Below are 17280 nucleotides of genomic sequence, written 5' to 3'. Positions count from 1 at the left end.
GAGGGAGGGGAGGGGAGGGGAGGAGAGAGGAGGGGAGGGGGGATAGGAAGGGCAGCAGAATACAACAGACACTTGTTTGGCAGTACGTATGAACGTGGCTGTATAATCAACGTGATTCTGCAATCTGTACATGGGGGAATAATAAGAATTCATACCCCATTTGACACAAATGTGTGATATATGATATGTCAAGATTAATGTAATGTTTTGAGCAACCAATAAATTTCTGATGCTTAAAAAAAAAGAATGCTGATGAACCAATTGAGAGGGCATGCTATGGGGTTGGCACGTCCTGTGCATATGAAAGGTAACTAAAGTAAACACTGCCCATAATATCCAAATGGGCCAAAGTAAGAAAAGAGAGCCAAGAGGAAAAGGCCAGGCATATAGAAGACCTATATGTGGGAAGGGTTCAAATAGAAAAAAAAGGCAGAAATTTGAAAGTACTGGCTGGCAGCTGGGTCTGAAATATTTTTAATGTCATCTCCATGATCTATAGGTTTGTACCAGATAAGTTCAGGAGCGTTTATTATTTATTTTCAACTGGTTTCTATAATACTCAGAAATTTTTCTTTTAAAATTAGGTCAATGATGGTTCCTGTTGCTTTTAGTTTTTAAATGATAAGCAATCTTATTATGCTAATATATAACATTCAATTATCTGCTTCAACTATTCCCCAAAGTACATACAAGTATTTTCTGATAGTGCTAGACCTCTTCTTCACAATGAATTCAATTGTATTATTTTTATGTAATTTCATATCCTTCCTCATTTCTCAGGATCAATCTCCTGTGGAATTGATGGGTGGCTGTGAAAACAGCCTCTTCTCTCAGATTCTGAACACCTATACATAGGCTTTCCCTTTGCCCTCTGCTGACTAATGCCTCAGGGCAGTGCTGTGACTTTCAAGCCCCAGGAATATATTGGCTAATTCTATGAGGGATGCAGTCCTACTTTGAATTATTAGAGCTCTGATTTGGTCCTGTAAACTAGATCCTTATAGGATTCCGTGTTTGGTTAGTGACTAGATTTTTCATCTTTATACCAATTAGTTTTATGCTAGGACTGTCAGTATTCTTCCTGGGGTCTCAGCTTTTCTAATTTTCCACTGTTTTAATCAGTACCATGGCAATGTTTAAGTTCCAAAATATAATAGCATAAACTAAACTTAAAAAATAGTGTGGAAGCCAGGGCTTCCACAACTCCCCACCTTCCCAATTTTTTACTTTTCTCCATAAATCTTTTATTACATCTTAAAGATAGGCACTCTCAGAACACTTTGAAGGAAAGTGAGCTCCTGGGTCATGTGCTCACGATGGACCATTTACTGAATCTGAAAAGCCTGAGCCATGTGCATATTCCTGTAGTAACAGAAAAAGACAGCCTGATGTCAGAAAAAGGGAGATGGGAAAATTTGCAGACAAATAAAAATCTGCATATTTTCCTTGATCTAGGATGTTTCTTCTTCTTAAACTGTATTATAGAATAAAATTTATCCCGTAGGTTTAGTTCTCTTTCAACTTCAGGTTAAGTGGGTGTACATAATATACTATTTCTCTCCTGGGACTAAATCAGTGATCAGAAGACAAAGATCAAAATGTAGGATATTGTAAAAAAATTACTTGACTGAAAATCATGCCTGGGCTTCAATATCAGTTCATTAGAAAGTCAATGTGAGACTAAGTGAACTCTGTTTCTTTATCTCCAAAATATGATGATAAAGTTATTACTGCTATAATAAGGATGTAGTTTATTCTCCAAAAAGCCCATGTGTTGGAGGCACGGTCCTCAGGGTAAAATTTCAGGAAATGGTGTGGGACTTTGAAGAGGTGGGACCTTAGAGGGAGGTCATTAGGTCAATTGGGGATGTTCCTTCAGAAGCAATTGTGGGAAGCCCGTCTCTTCCCTTCATATTTGGTGATGTGATTTCTCCCTCTTGCATGCACTGCTATTGTCCCCCATGAGGTTCTCACTGAAGCCCAGCAAATGTTCCTGAACTTATCTTGTACAGTAAACCTATAGGTTGTGGATATGGCATTAAAAATCTCCAAGACTGTTAGTTAAATAAACCTCATTAACTTGTCTTAGATATTTCATCATAGTTACAGAAAGGAAATACACTATCTATAAGGTCAATTTGAAGGCCACATTAGTTAGCATATATTGATCCCTTAGATAAGTGCCTGATATAGTAAAAGTACAGCATTAGCTATAATAATAATCATGATGACATTAATAATAATGATGATGACATTAATAACAATAATAATGACATAAATCTCTCTAGTATTCTAGTTTTCCTCTATGTAAAATCATGAGTATACTTTAGATGAATCTCACAAATGCCTGAATAACCTAGCAGTATGACATAAATTAGTGAAAAAGAATCAGGAAATGGGCCTGCTTGAGAAAAAGAATATGAAGGCACTTGCTCACTCCTGGTATAAAAAGCACCGCATTATTATTAGGTCTTACAAATTTTCAAGGGGGCTAGATGAGGATTTTTATCTTAAATATCCTAAGTTTTAAATTTGAAAATTAAAAAAAAAATGTTAAACACTGTGCAAGTGTAAACAGTATGCCTGTAGTAAATCAATTAGAAAATCCCTCCTAATTTTAAATTGCAAGTGAAGATCATGTCATCAATTTCATTTTAAACTAGCTAACCAGAGCTGAGTCATTTGATTTTTGTACAGCCACATTTTTTGTGCAAATTTTGACCTAACGTTTGAGAGGTTAAAAAATTACTCTGAAGAACATCTAAAGCCCATACATATTTCTTTTAGTCTTCTCTGACAGAATTCTGACCCTAATGTATTATCCTGGTTCACAAATTGACTCCCTTTCAGGTTTGTCTTTTTTGTGTTAATGAGAGAACATCTTCAAACATAAGTCATCAAAAAGTGATATGGTTTGAGTCAGCAGGGATGTACCAATTAAAATTTAAGAAAAACCTTTAAGACCTGGAAAAGACCCTTGTTTTCAATAAATAAGTACAATTAAAAATTTTTTAAACTTTCATTTTTCTAGTGAGGAGCAAAAGTTATCTACGGCACATCCTACTAAAACAATGAAGGGACGAAAGAAAAGTAAGAGAAATAAGATGGAAGGAAGGAAGGAAGGGAGGGGAACAAGAAGGAAGGGAGAAAGAAGTAGGAAGAAAATAAGGAAGAAAGGTCAGTAGGAAGGAGAAAGTCAAGACAGCAGGAGGGAAGGAAGAGGAGAGAAAGACAAAAATATAGTATTTCCTATTTTGAAGGCCTCAAACATGTAACCTAAGTTATGAATGAATCCATGACTACATAATTTCACATTTACATTTTAAATTTTCAAGATCTTCATTCTTAGTTCAAAAAAACCCCACATATGTAATTGGGGAAATTGCTACTAGGAATTTCAAATCCTGCTTCATGTCAATCAAACACATCAACAGAACTATTTGGTTTATTGGTATACAATTATTTAACTAAAATTCAATACCATTTCATGCTCAGTCAAGTGGCTAACGTAAAATGCTGATGTCAATTTTTGGTTAGATGTGAAGTGTTTAGAATGCTTATTTATGGTTGGTAGACATTTAATTGTTACTTTGTATTTCCATTTAGAGTTAATATGTGTAGAATAATATGATCTAGCAACTCAATTCCTATTTACCCAGGAGAAATGTAAACATATAAAAGAAGCCTGTTCAAAAAAAATTTATAGCAGTTTTATTTTTTCATAGTTGCCCCAAACTGGCAAACCTAATGATCCATCAACTGATAAATGGAAAAATAAAATGCCACATATTATTACAAAGGAATATTCAGAAATGATAAAGATATTCCACAATCTAGAAGAATCCACAAATATATTAAAAGAAAAAAGCTAACCAGATGCCAAGACACACACTTAAAATCCCAGCAAGTCAGGAGGCAAGGCAGGAGGATTGCAAGTTCAAAGCCAGTTTCAGCAATTTAGTGAAACCCTCAGCACTTACAATAACCTATCTCAAAATAAAATAAAATAAAATGGACTAGGGATGTAGCTCAGTGATATAGCATCTCTGGGTTAAATCTCCATTACAGAAAAAAAAAATCCATTCACTGAAAAGTACATATTGTATAATTTCATTACATAAAGTTCAAAAACAGGTAAAATGGGCTGGGGATGTGGCTCAAGCGGTAGCATGCTTGCCTGGCATGCGCAGGGCGCTGGGTTCATCCTCAGCACCACATAAAAATAAAATAAAGATGTTGTGTCCACTGAAAACTAAAAAATAAATATTAAAAAAATTCTCTCTCTCTCTCTCCCCCCAAAACAAAACAAAAAAACAGGTAAAATACATCTGTGATGATAGAAATGAGAAAATTGGTTGCCTAGGGGTACAGAAACTACACAAGAAGCCTGAGTGAACACTTTGGAATGATGGAATTGTTCTTTTTCTTTACTCCGATAGTGATTTTATACTTGTATACAGTGAGTGGACATTTAAGATACATATATTTAACTGAATAATTTTCTTCAATAAATCAGCAAATACACATATATCAGTATTATATATGCAGAATTATAGTGAAAATATCCTTGTCAAAATTTTTAATAAAACCATCAGATTATTTTGATGATTAATTTTATGTGTCAGCTGAATTAGGCTGTAGGTTGCCATGCATTTGTCTACACATTATTCTAGGTATATCTGCAAGAGCATTTCTGGGTAAGATCAGCATTTGAATCAACATATTGAGTAAAGCAGATTGCCTTTCCTAATGTGGTGGGCTTCATCTGATCAGTTAAGGAACTATATAGAACAAAATGCTGAGTAAGAGAAAACTCCTCTAGCTTGATTGCTTTAACTTCAACAGTGGACTCCTCTGGCATTAGAACTTGGACTAAAGCATTGGATTTTCTTGCATCTGGAACCTGCTGATCTTTGAACTGGAACTCACCATTCTCTCCTTGCTCCCAGGCCTTCAAACTCCAAATGGAAGTACACATTACACGTTGTTTTGAAGGCCTCAAATATGTAACCTAAGTTATCCCCAGCTTTTTAACATCACATTTGGGACTATTCAGTCTACATGATTGCTTTATCCAAGTCTTCATTGTGGGGTGAGTGTGTGTGTGTGTGTGTGTGCACGCTATTAGCTCTGGTCTTTGGACTACTCTAATACCATTACACATTTATATTTTTGCTCATAAATTCAATCAACATAACTTTGGGTCTTGAATAAATGTGAATTCATAAATATCAAAGAGTTAGATTTTGTTTAATAATCAAATTTTGATGGGTTATACAATATTAATACAATGAAAGAGACCATATTTTAGACTTTCACTTTAGAAAACTGGTCATTTAATCTCATCCCCTGTCACTCTCCCTATGATATGAAAGCACTGGGCATTTGCAATCCAATATCCTCTGCATATCTCGCATTTACCTCATTTTAAGCATTTTATTCTTGGAATTAAAACTTATTTATTTAAATCTCAGCCACACAATCTTCAACATCATTTTCTTAGCCATAATCATTAATACCTACCACTATCAGAGAGGTAGCTTAGGTTAGTGTTTTACATCTTGAATTTTGCAAAAAAAAAATAGTTGTTGGATCTTAGTTAACCTTTGTACCTTAGTTTCAATTACTGCAGAAATATTAAATATTACCTATATTATCTATTACCTATTGTAGTTAGGGTATAATGACAATAAAATTTAAATTCTAGTAAGAGTGTTGGACATTGATAAATTATATTATCAATATACAAAGAATCTGAGGCTGGGGTTGTGGCTTAGTGTCAGAGTGCTTCCCTAGCACATGTAAGGCACTGAGTTCAGTCCTCAGCACCATGTAAAAATAAATAAATAAAATAAAGACATTGTGTCTATCTACAACTAAAAATTAAAAAAGAAAGAAAGAAAGAAAGAACTCTGTATATTGACATATTGCCCTCAGTACCATAATTAAGAAGCATGTTTCTGCTAAGGACTTTCAGGGTGTTAAAGTAAAAAAAAAAAAATAGAGAAAAAATTAGAGGGAAAATTTTTTAGTTTTATGATGCTCACATTCCAATGTTGAAAGTTAAATATTCACATAAAAACACAAGATTAATTTACATATTACATATGAGGTTAAAATATAAAGTGCTGAGAAATATGAATTTAGTATTATCTTAAATTTTCTCAAATTTCAAAGAGAATGCTCTCTGAGCCTAATAATTTGGATCAAAAAAGGGATATATCTTAAAATATATTTTAAAATGTTCTGTTGTTATATAAATGTAAGATATTATCATCATCATTATCATGAAATCTAAAAACTCCATCCAAAATTATGAAAAAACTAAAGATGAGTAAAATTGAGTTGTCAATGCTAACTAAATCAGTAACTGACTAAACACTGAAATCAAATTTGACTGACTCTCAATTAGTATTCTTCCAGCTAAAATTTTTCAGAAATGCAGGTTTAGAGAGTTAGCAGAGTGCAGATGAGTTAAATTAGAGAAGAGATGAGTTTAATTTCAGATCATTAAGGAGGAAGACATGATTAAGATGAAGGGATAACTGTATGATCTTGCCTGTGATGGCTATCACCTTAATTTTAAGCTTAAAAACACATAAATCAAAAATGGTGCCAATTTCTTGGACTTATATTCAGAAAAGCACAGTTTTATTTTTGTTGAATAGTGAATAGCACCTCTTTATTCAGACCCTGCAGCTTTGCTCAGGGGCCCATCAATAGAGTCCACTATCTGAATATAAATGCAATTACTTCAACTGTACTCTGAATCTCTGTTTCACTTTTCTTCTCAAAGACTTTGTGTCCATTAATTCTCTTTTGCCTTATCTTAGCATCACCAGTAGCTCTCCTAAATTATTTCCATGACCATGCAAATATTTTCTATTTTTTAAAACAACTTCTCTTGAATTTGTGCATTTTTATATTTTCCACTTTATTTCCTTGGTCCCTTGCAAAGTTAACTATATTCATGACTCTCATGCTCTCATTACCCATTTTTAAAAAAAATTCTTTGGGTATTAGTCAGCTTTTTATTACTGTGACAAAATATCTGAAATAATGAACTTAGAAGGAGGACAGGTTTATTTTAGCTCTCAGTTTGGAGGTTTCAGTTCATGGTCAATTGACCCCTTTGATTTTGGTCCTGTGGTAAGGCAGCACATCATTGTGGAAACACATGGAGGAGAAAGCATCTCATCTCATGGTGTCAGGAAGTAAATAGAGGGAGGAAGAGCCCACAAATCACAATTCCTTTCAAAGGCCCCCAGTTACTTAAGAACTCCTGCTGGAATCCACACTTCATGGTTCCATAACCTTCCAGTAGTACAAGATGAGAATCAAACAGTTAACACATGCGTCATTGAGGAAAACTCCAGATCCCAACTATAGCATTTCTCCAATGTGACTTTTATCCCTTAACATCCTCTAAAATTGCCAGAATTTATCAGTGACTTCAAATAGCTGGCAAGTCCAATGCTCACTTTTATGGACTCAACCTACTAGTTATGTTAAGAGGATCCTATACTGCTAATTTTTTTGTGATATACTTTACTTGTTGTGGCAGATGATATTTTCCAAAGATAACTGCACCAATATATCCTTCATGCTATTTCAACAAAGTAACATTGGGAGATGGGGGTCTATGTTTCTTCCATTCAGAGAGAGGTGTTTGTTTACCCCTGCCCTTGATTTCTTAGTGATTTTTAAATTGCACTGGCCAATAATGTAATGGATTTAATGTTGCATGGCCTGTGAAGCTGGGTAATCAAAGTTGACAGGACTTCCATCTTGCTCTGTGTTTTACACACATATTTTGTAATCCCTGAGATGATACATAAGAAGTCCAGCTTCTTTAGAAGCACCATTCTGGAGTATTTAGGTGGAGGCATGACTCAGTGATAGAGAAAGACATTTTAGAAACTTCCCTGGTCCAGCTCAGAGGTGTGATTTTTACTGTAAAAGAACCAGATATTTAAGTAAAGAAGTAAACTTTCACTTGGTTGCAGTTTATGCCTTCAACCTGAATCTGCTGATAATTAGATTAGTGCCCTCCTCAGGTTGCTGATTCAAAACAAAATGTATTTTTTAGGTGACCTTAATTTTGGAGTGTTTTTTTTTATTATTATTATACAGTGATAGTTCTTTATCACTTACCTTAGCTTCTCTAATAATAGGTATCTTGATTTCCCCCAACTTCCACAGGTTGCTCCTTCTCAATTTCTTCCATTGGCTCCTGTTTCTGTGGCCAGCATCCTACTATTATAGTTAAGTTGATCATAGTCTTCACATTTTTTTTTTTAGGAACATTAACTGAACTGATTAATTCCATCATTACCCATGAAGTGTATATGTGGATGATCCCATCTGCCCCACTACATTACATTTCTACCCCTGATAACTCCTTTGGATTCTCTGAATTCTAGGCATATTTATGTAATGGTTTATACTATCTCCACTGGAATGTTTAAGAAGAAATGAAAACTCAGCACATACAAAGCTGAGCTCTTGATCTCTTCTCACTGTGAAACAGAACATAAAAATTGTTCCTTCCCTAGTCTTCCTCATCTGAATAAATAAGATTACAATTCACAGTTTCTCAGTGTACAATTGTTTTTAAAGGAGAGAGTGAGAGAATCGTTTTTTGTAGATGGACACAGCACAATGCCTTTTTATTTATTTATTTTTTATGTGGTGCTGAGAATCGAACCCAGGTACCGCCCATGCTAGACGAGTGCTCTACTGCTAAGCCACAATCCCAGCCCTCAGTGTACAATTTTAAAGTAAATTAATTCCTCTCTCAATGATTGCATCCAATCTATTTCCACTGATTATACTTCTACAACATATCTCCAATCTTTTCTCCATTTCTATTAATTCCTATGGAGGCTGTTATCAACTATTGGCTAAACAGTGGCAAGAACTTCTTGAATAGTCCACTAATTCCAGTTTTGACTCATGTCTTTAAACCACATAGTAACAAGAGGATTCGTTTTTGACAAAAATCAGATGACATTACTAATCTAGCTCAAAGCTATTCATTGTTGTTTTTTTGTTTTGTTTTTTTGAATTTGTGCCAAATTTATTTTTCCAAAGATGGCTTATAGGAGTCTCACATCCCACGTTTTCCTCTTAATGTAAATTGATGTTCCTATCTACCAACTGAAAGTTGTGAGTTTATATCCTCACCTTTTAAATATGTGTGGCCCTTGATTACAGTAGATGTGACATTCTAGGTGATAAAATCAGATAAAGCGATGCCTGGTTCTCTTGAATACTTGGTTTTGACTCCCATCCGTATGCCTGAATCAGCCTGTGTAACCTGTGGAGGGGTCCATATGGAAACGACCTAAACCTTCCAGGAAAACCTAAGTTCCCAGCCAGTAGCCAGTATTAACTTGCCAGCCATGAAAGTGAGCCATCATGAGAGCTTTAAGCTGGATGAGTTATCCTCCCAAGATCTGCCTAGGTCACAGAACTATAAGCAATAGAAATTTTTGTCGCTTTAAGTTGTTAAGTGTTAGGCTAGATTATTCTTTATAGCTGTAAATATCTAAGAAGGATTTTGGTACCTGAAAATCGATACCTGAAAAACCTGTAGCACTGGCCTTGAGACAGATAATTTAAAGAAACCAGAAAGGCTTTGGCAAAGTGTTACCAGAAGCCTAAAGAATCTTGAGGAAGCTGCTTCCAACAGTTCAAAGAAAAATAAATGTGATTTTAGATGTGTGTAGTGATTGAAATTTTGATAATACTATGACCTCTAGTATCAAAGAAGATAGGAAATATGCCAATAATTTAATGATGGAACTAAAGGAGATTTCAGGAAGAATATTGAAAATGTCACCTGGATCTTTCCCCTGTCTGTGATAAAATGTGAGAGGAGAGGATGAATTAAAAATGTACTTTTACATAAAAAAGATCTATAACTTTCTTAGTTTGAAAATAAATAGGTTTCTCTTTCCTAGTCTGTTTAGATTATAAATGATGATTAAATTTTGGTCTGGTTTAAGGAAGAAGACCGATTATTTGTAAAACACATTCTTAACACCTCAGGGAGGCCTAAGATGGTTCCTCATAGAATCTTTAAGATAATTACCCTTCAAAGGATGTACCCTAAGGCTTATGAGAATATTAAAGATGTTGTCACATACAGTCTCATGGTGAGGATGAGGGAGAAAAGAGTTTAGCTTGACAGAATTAGTGGTATGATATTGTGCGGTAGACTGAATTATACATGGATACACAGAAAACCTACAAAGAACAACAATTAAAAATGGCATTGACTCTTAAAAATAAAAAGAATGGGTCGGCAAAGAGCAGAACAAAATGAGGAAAGGTTCTGAGTCCTTGAACTTTTGCAAGCAGGAAACCAGCCTATGAAAGCTTAGGGGAAAGGAATGTGGACTAAAAAGGCAGAACCAAGAGCTCATGTGGTTTAACAAAGGGCCATGAACAGCATCCAAGTAGAAGGACTGACCTACACTGAAAGAACTAGCAGCATTTACATGCACGTGGCATTTCAGAATTGATATGAACCAGAGATTACTATGTGGCTTCCCTTTCCCAATCATTATGAATGGGAGTAGCTATAGAAGTTGTCTAATGTCTACATTTGGGTATTTGGAGAAGTACAAAAATGGTCTCTTTTGAGTATTTGGAGAAATAGAAAAATTTTCTATTTTGGTCAGACATATCATGTCATCCTGCTGCAAAAAAATAATACTCAATAAGCTATATTTGATGAAGTGTCCACAAGGAGTTTCATCTATACCTACATCTCACTTAGATGATAAGATTCTTTACTTTGAGCTATTGTAATTATAGAATGAAAGTTTCAGTCTTAGGGAAGTGAATGAATGTATTCAGCATGTGGAAAGATATAAATTATTACAGCCTGAACAATAGGATGTGGCAGACTGTGTTTTTTCTAAGAAGACTATCACAAGACCACCATCTCACTTTTTTCTTACATTATAACCTTGATATCCCTTCCATTAAGAGTGTTCCTTTCCTTATATGTGAACAGAATTGTGACTATTAATGCTACATAAGTTTTGAGAATGTCATGAAGTGAAAGACATCTTTTCAGCTCATTTAGGATGCTTGATCTTAAAACCTTGCTACTGTGCTTATGTAAACTAAAGTGACCTGCTATGGTGAGTCCAATATGAAGAAGAACATAGGCCCATGGCCTGCAGTCAGATTATGCTTCCATCTGATAGCCAATACCAACTTGCAGTCACACGAGGAAGCCCTCTTGAATCTTTCACCCCTTGTTGTACCACTGCAGTGGGGGCTGTATGGATTATTACAGATTTTTGTACAATGCTGCAGTCCGGCTGCAGCAAAATAACCGGGGCGGGGGGGAGGGTTGACGAGCAACTTGTGTACTTTGATACAGCAGGAGTGGGAGCCCTTTATTGTAGGACAGGAGGGGTATATACACATTACACACAGCTTATCTTAATTAACATAAACTCAATACAGCAGTCAACCAATAAGGAATCTCCACACTTAATGGCTTGCTGGCATTACTTCACAAACCACTCCCTCTGGCAAAATGCCAGGTGCCATCTTGACTTGTTTACAGACCTTAACAGTTCAAAATAAGTTAATTTTGTTTAAGTACTTATGCTTTTAAGGGTTTTGTCATACAGTAATTACAATTGATAAAACCCTGAATTTGGAATAAAATCAAATTGCAGGTCTATCCTATGCGGCCTTGTATGTTCGAGTTTCTACAAACCTACAAACTCAGATCAGATCAATCTTTTGTGATTATTTTGTTCCAAGCATGCTGATTGTTCTCCTGTTTTCTAAATTCTGGCTAGTTTCTGTCTTTAGGCTTTGTCACTGTCCCTGGCTAAAAAGAATATTCTTTGTCTTGACCTTGCAATTCAGATTGAAGTATATGGATTTTGTTCTCAGAAATAGTTTCTCTGACTTTCAATGCAACAAAACCCACCAAGAACTCCAGTCAATCTCCATTTGTATTTTTATCATGACATTTATATCTGTCTGTCATCTCTCTCTCTTTTTGTCGATTATGGTTTGGATATGAAATGTCACTTAAAAGGCTCATATGTTGAGCGATTGGTCCCCTGTGCAGCAATGTTCAGAGGTGGGGATTTGGTGACATGATTGACTCAAGAGAGCTCTGAGTCTATCAACTACTCATCCCAAGAGACATTTGTGCAAGAGCCAACTGTAGAGATTGTTCAGGATAAACACGGATAACCTAGAGTAGAAGACTGTGTCCCTGCCCAGTGCTATGCTTTCTTCATGTTTCTCAAACCAGAAGTACTTACACCACAGCAGGATTTATTTTAGGAAATTCCAAGGAAAATCATGAAACACTGCAAATACCAGTTTGTGACTTAAACAAATAGAATTAGATGCTAATGAGACTTCAGGCTATTGTTCCTCCCCAGGAAGAAAATCACTAGGACAATTCCTCTGGCTTATTTTAGAACTAAGAACAGGTAGCCGATTCTTACTGAGAAGGGAATTTCCCACTATATTTATATACTCTCTTTGCTACCCAGTCTTCAAGGTTCAAAGAAGCAAATTCTAAGGAAATAAATCATTTTATTGTTTTACAAACTAGATAAAAAAATCTCTATCTCTAGTATGCTAAATATCCACATTCCAAATTCTTAGAAATTGAAGTCATCTCTTTCATTGGCTATTATCAGTAAATAGTTTAAGTAGTTTTAATACTAAGCTTAAAACATGGCAGTATATGCTGAAAATTTAAAAAATAAGTTTTGATTTTTTTGTACAAAGTGGAAAATACATGCAAACAGAAAAAAATAACTAATATGTCAATTTTTTTCTAAATTGTCTAATTTTATTCTGTACTATTTGTTGATTAGGGGAAACTTCTAAAGATAATCTAAATGGCATAAAAATCATTTTTTTTAATGTCACAGATTGTGAAAGCTTTTCTAAGTCAATTTAATTGATTCAATGAAAATAAAATATTATATAGTGGATTAAGAATAGAACTTATATGTTGATTTATAATGTAAAACAATAAAAATATATTGCCATTGGTTCGTTCATTCAACAAATACTCATAGAGTCCCACTCTATGACAGGTACTGTTTTAGGTAATAGGACTAGAGAAGAAAACACAATGACCAATGTTTCTTTTCTATTCTAATAGAACTTATGTGCTAGTGGTGAGAGGTATAAAATTTAGTGTTAGTCAGTTTTTTTTTTTTAATTGTCAGGACAAAATACCTGAGGAAAACAAGTTAGAAAAGGAAAGGCTTATTTTGGCTCTTGGGTCAGAGATTTCATTCCATGGCTAGTTGGTTCCATTTATTTGGGCCTGAGGTGAAACAGAACTTTGCAGTGGAATATCATGACAGAGCAAAGCTGCTCACCTGGTGACATCCTGGATGCAGAGATTTAAGAGAAAAGGGCTGAGGACAATATATACCCTTTCCTAGGCTGTACCTTGTACAGTGTCCATCAGCTCTCAAAGATGCCATCCAATCTTTAATCCACAAATGGATTAATCCACTGATTTATTTTGCTGAAGCACAAACACAACAACAACAACAATCATTACTTAATTCTAATTCTTAAATCAGTGTAAATAAACCAACGCACGATTTTACAAACCAGTTTCCAATGCATATAAATAAATATATTTAGCTTCTTGCAGAGCCCGATTCTCTCTGAAGAGCAAAACAATTAGAACTATTTGTGCTTATCTTGTAGTTTCAAAAAAAAAAATGTCCCATTTATTTCCATAAGGTATTTCATGGAGGCACTTTGCTACCACCTACTTCCCACTATCAGCCCCTTTTTTTCCTTAGTCTCCTGCTTGTCAGTGGCAGGTTCTTTTGTAATCCGGCTTCCCCCTGGCTTTTCTTGCTTTCTGATAGTCTGAAAACACTTTTCACCATTCTCCACTTTTATTATTTACTTTATGCCATACTATATTTGTAAAATACATAAAAGATTGGTAGTATTTTTATTTTATAGGTGATGAAACTGAAGTATGGAAGATAAACGATTGCCCAGAGGCCATAATTTGTGGGCCTTGCAATGGGTTTAATGGGAAGAAAGCAGAGGTAAAGTGACAGAATAGAGAACTTAGAGAGAGCTGAGATGAATGATAGAGATCTAAGAAAGTGGGAGTTAAATGGTCCAGGGCATAAAATAACCTGAGGATCAGTAGGGAAAAAAAAAAAGAGGGAAAGACCCTAAAATTGAAGACTCCTCTGTCCTGATTACTTCCAAGTGCATTTCAATTTGAAATCTCTATCACCCCATTGCCATTGCTGGGAGCAGATGAAGGAAATACATACAGATCATCTATCTCTTCTGAAGCTTTTCCCATTTACAACATTACTAACATATTGGAATATTCCTAAGAAATATTATGAACACATGTAGCTTTTTTGTCAGCTATTGCCATTTCACATCTCTCTAAATATATTTCATAAGTTCAATTACTCTATCATTTAACCTTATTCACCTCATGTTGTATTGTTCTTTTGATGCATTCTATTTATTATATATTAATCATACAATTTTATTGTCTAAAAGTTATGCATTTATGATATGATGCCTATAGGGGAAAAAAAGTGACTTCCAATAAGGTCATGGTCACCTGCAAGATGACATCATCAACATTAGCTGTAAGGACACTATTGGCTCTACTTGCTGTTAATTTATTGCTTCCCCTGGTCTTCTTTATTAGCCTTAAGGTTGGATCCCTGTCCAATCCTTTCTTTTTTTCTTGTTGACAGGGCCAATGTGAACAGCTGTGGAGTTTGTACATGATACAAATCCAAGGGGTGCCTCTGGCATTCTGAAGTGCTCAAGCTGCAAAATATATCTAATGACCCTGCACCATCTCTATATAAGATTTCCCCTCAGAAGAGCACACTCCAATTACTGCAAAGAGAAAACAACCTAAGCCAAGTAATAAACAGAAGATTCATTTGATGAGTGTCTACAATGAAGCAGATTATGTTATCAGTGTTGGGAACTCAAAAGTGAATAGTAAGAAGCCAACCTCTCACAATTCCTATATTCCAGTATAAGAAGAAACAAATAAAAAATCAAACAAAATAAGATAATATAAGATATTGGACAGTAATAAATGCTAGGAAGGAAAATAATGCAGGTCAACGGGATAGAGACCTATGGGTACTAATTTAGGGGAAAAATCTTATCATTTGAGTGGCTATATAAGAAGAATTGATTTTATAGTCAGATGATATAGGAACAGAAATCTGAGGAAATTCAATAAGTGAGGCTGCCAAGCAAATATATGGGTGAATAGAATTTATATATATACATATATATATATAAATATATATAAATATAAATATATATATTGTAGATGGACACAATACCAATACCTTTTTATTTTTTATGTGGTGTTGGGGAACAAATTCAGTGCCTCACACATGATAGCAAGCATTCTACCACTGAGCCACAACCCCTGCATATTGGTGAAGAGAATTACAAGGTAGCAGAATAGCAAGTTTAAATGCCCTGAGACAGGAGTGTGCTCAGAATGCTTAAGGAATAGTAAGGGAGCAATTGTACCTGGAATAAAGTAAAATGATAGGTAATGAAGACACAGAGGAAGCTAGAGCTAAGAGCTAAGACTTAAAAGCCATGATAAGAACTTAGAAATTTACGCTAAGTATGAAGAGAAATCATTGACGTATTTCTAGCCGGGGTAACATTATTTTATTTGCTTTACTATTTAGAAGTCAAGAAATCCTGTACTTATTGGAGAGTAGATTGTAAGCATTGAGTAAGCATTTAGGCTAACTTGAAATCTACAAAAGTTTCTATGTCAGATATGAGAGTGACTTCAGTTGGGGTGGTATTTGGAGTAGAGGTAGCAAGAAGAGTGAAAATAAGAAAAAAGTGTAGCTTTGGTTACCTATGCCTTGACTAATATTAAATCAAGGATTACATATGAAGTTTAGGAGAAAGGGAGTGATGAAATATGATTGTAAGTTATTAATCCTAAACAATTAGATAAATGATGGTGCCATTTTCTTTCAGAGAGAACATTGGATGACAAGAAAATGTAAGGGCAGAAGATCATAGGAATCAAGCAGGATTCTGTGGCAAATGCCTGTTATCCCAATGACTTGGAAGGCTGAGACAGGAGGATCATGAGTTCAAAGCCAGCATCAGCAATTTAATAAGGCCCTAAGCAACTTAGCAAGACCCTGTCTGGAAGAAAAAAATAAAGGGTTGGGGATGTGATTCAATGGTTAAGCACTTCTGGGTTCAATCCTGGGTAACAAAAAAAGAACAGAAAAAAAAAAAGAAGATAATAGAAATCGAGAGAGAATGTTTGAAGATGTTGAATTTGAGTATTTAAAAGTCATCAAATTAGAGATTGTGGTTTGTATTGTGTGAATAGAGTGAATTTGAAATTATGTTTTCTAAAATTCCTTTTCCTAAATAGTTCTAGGGCTGGGTATGTAACTCAGTGCTAGAGCCCTTGATGAGCAAGGCCCTGGGTTTGATCCCCAGTATTGTAGGGAGAGGGAGAGGGAGAGATGAAAGAAAAAAAAAGGGGGGGGGAATGTCTTGATTTCAGATGAGTCATAAGAGATATTTTGTGTCAGATTTTGGAGACAAAGTGAAGCATCAGTAATATTCTTTTTATTTTCAGAAGGATAACAGGGAATGAGGTAATTTTACACTGTAAGTATGTGGTCACTTATCTGCTGGCTCAAATTGCTGGTGTGAGGCAGATGCTAATTTCCTGAAATTTAAGAATTAAAAAAAATAATCAAATGTTTAGTGTGAAAAATTTATTTTTCACTGTTTGCATTATAATTGATAGATTTATAGTGAGGATGAAGCATATTTTAAAATATGTGACAAGGGATTTCAATTATAATTAAAGCAAAACCTTGGCTAAAGAGGATAACAAATACAATTGCACAGAGTTCCCATTGGTCCTGAAGCCTGGCAGGTGCTGGCAGTGCCTTTAAGAGGCTACAGACTATGATCTGCTACAGATTTGATGGGCCTGTTAAAAATAGCCCAAAGCCAGACACATGCCATCCATCAGAATTAAGTGGATCACTCAGCACCTGCTTCCTGTACGCTATCTTCTGTTACCCCACGTGTTTTTCCAAATACTGATGGGTCCTTGGCCCTTGCCTGTAGGTATAACAGTGATCTCTGCCCAGAAAAAAAAGGTAATGATGCCTGGAACAAAATATGCAAGCCAGGCATTTATTTATCACTCAGGTCTGAGCTTCTATTTCTAAGAAT

At 35.1% G+C, this 17280-nt stretch overlaps 1 long non-coding RNA gene across 1 annotated transcript in view; it reads left to right on the top strand.

Annotated features, from left to right (window-relative positions):
• Positions 1-16223, top strand: part of LOC125620069 — a 266716-nt gene extending 250493 nt beyond the window's left edge. Inside the window, exons 2-3 of the long non-coding RNA XR_007351657.1 lie at positions 14769-15024; positions 16048-16223. This is a non-coding gene — a long non-coding RNA (uncharacterized LOC125620069). The remainder of the gene's footprint in view (positions 1-14768; positions 15025-16047) is intronic.
• Positions 16224-17280: the final 1057 nt, after the last annotated feature.

Source organism: Marmota marmota, unplaced genomic scaffold (genome assembly GCF_001458135.2).
Source record: "Marmota marmota marmota unplaced genomic scaffold, marMar, whole genome shotgun sequence".
Taxonomy (NCBI): domain Eukaryota; kingdom Metazoa; phylum Chordata; class Mammalia; order Rodentia; family Sciuridae; genus Marmota; species Marmota marmota.
The sequence above is the reverse complement of the archived record's forward strand: the minus strand, read 5'-3'. Positions and strand labels throughout refer to the sequence as shown.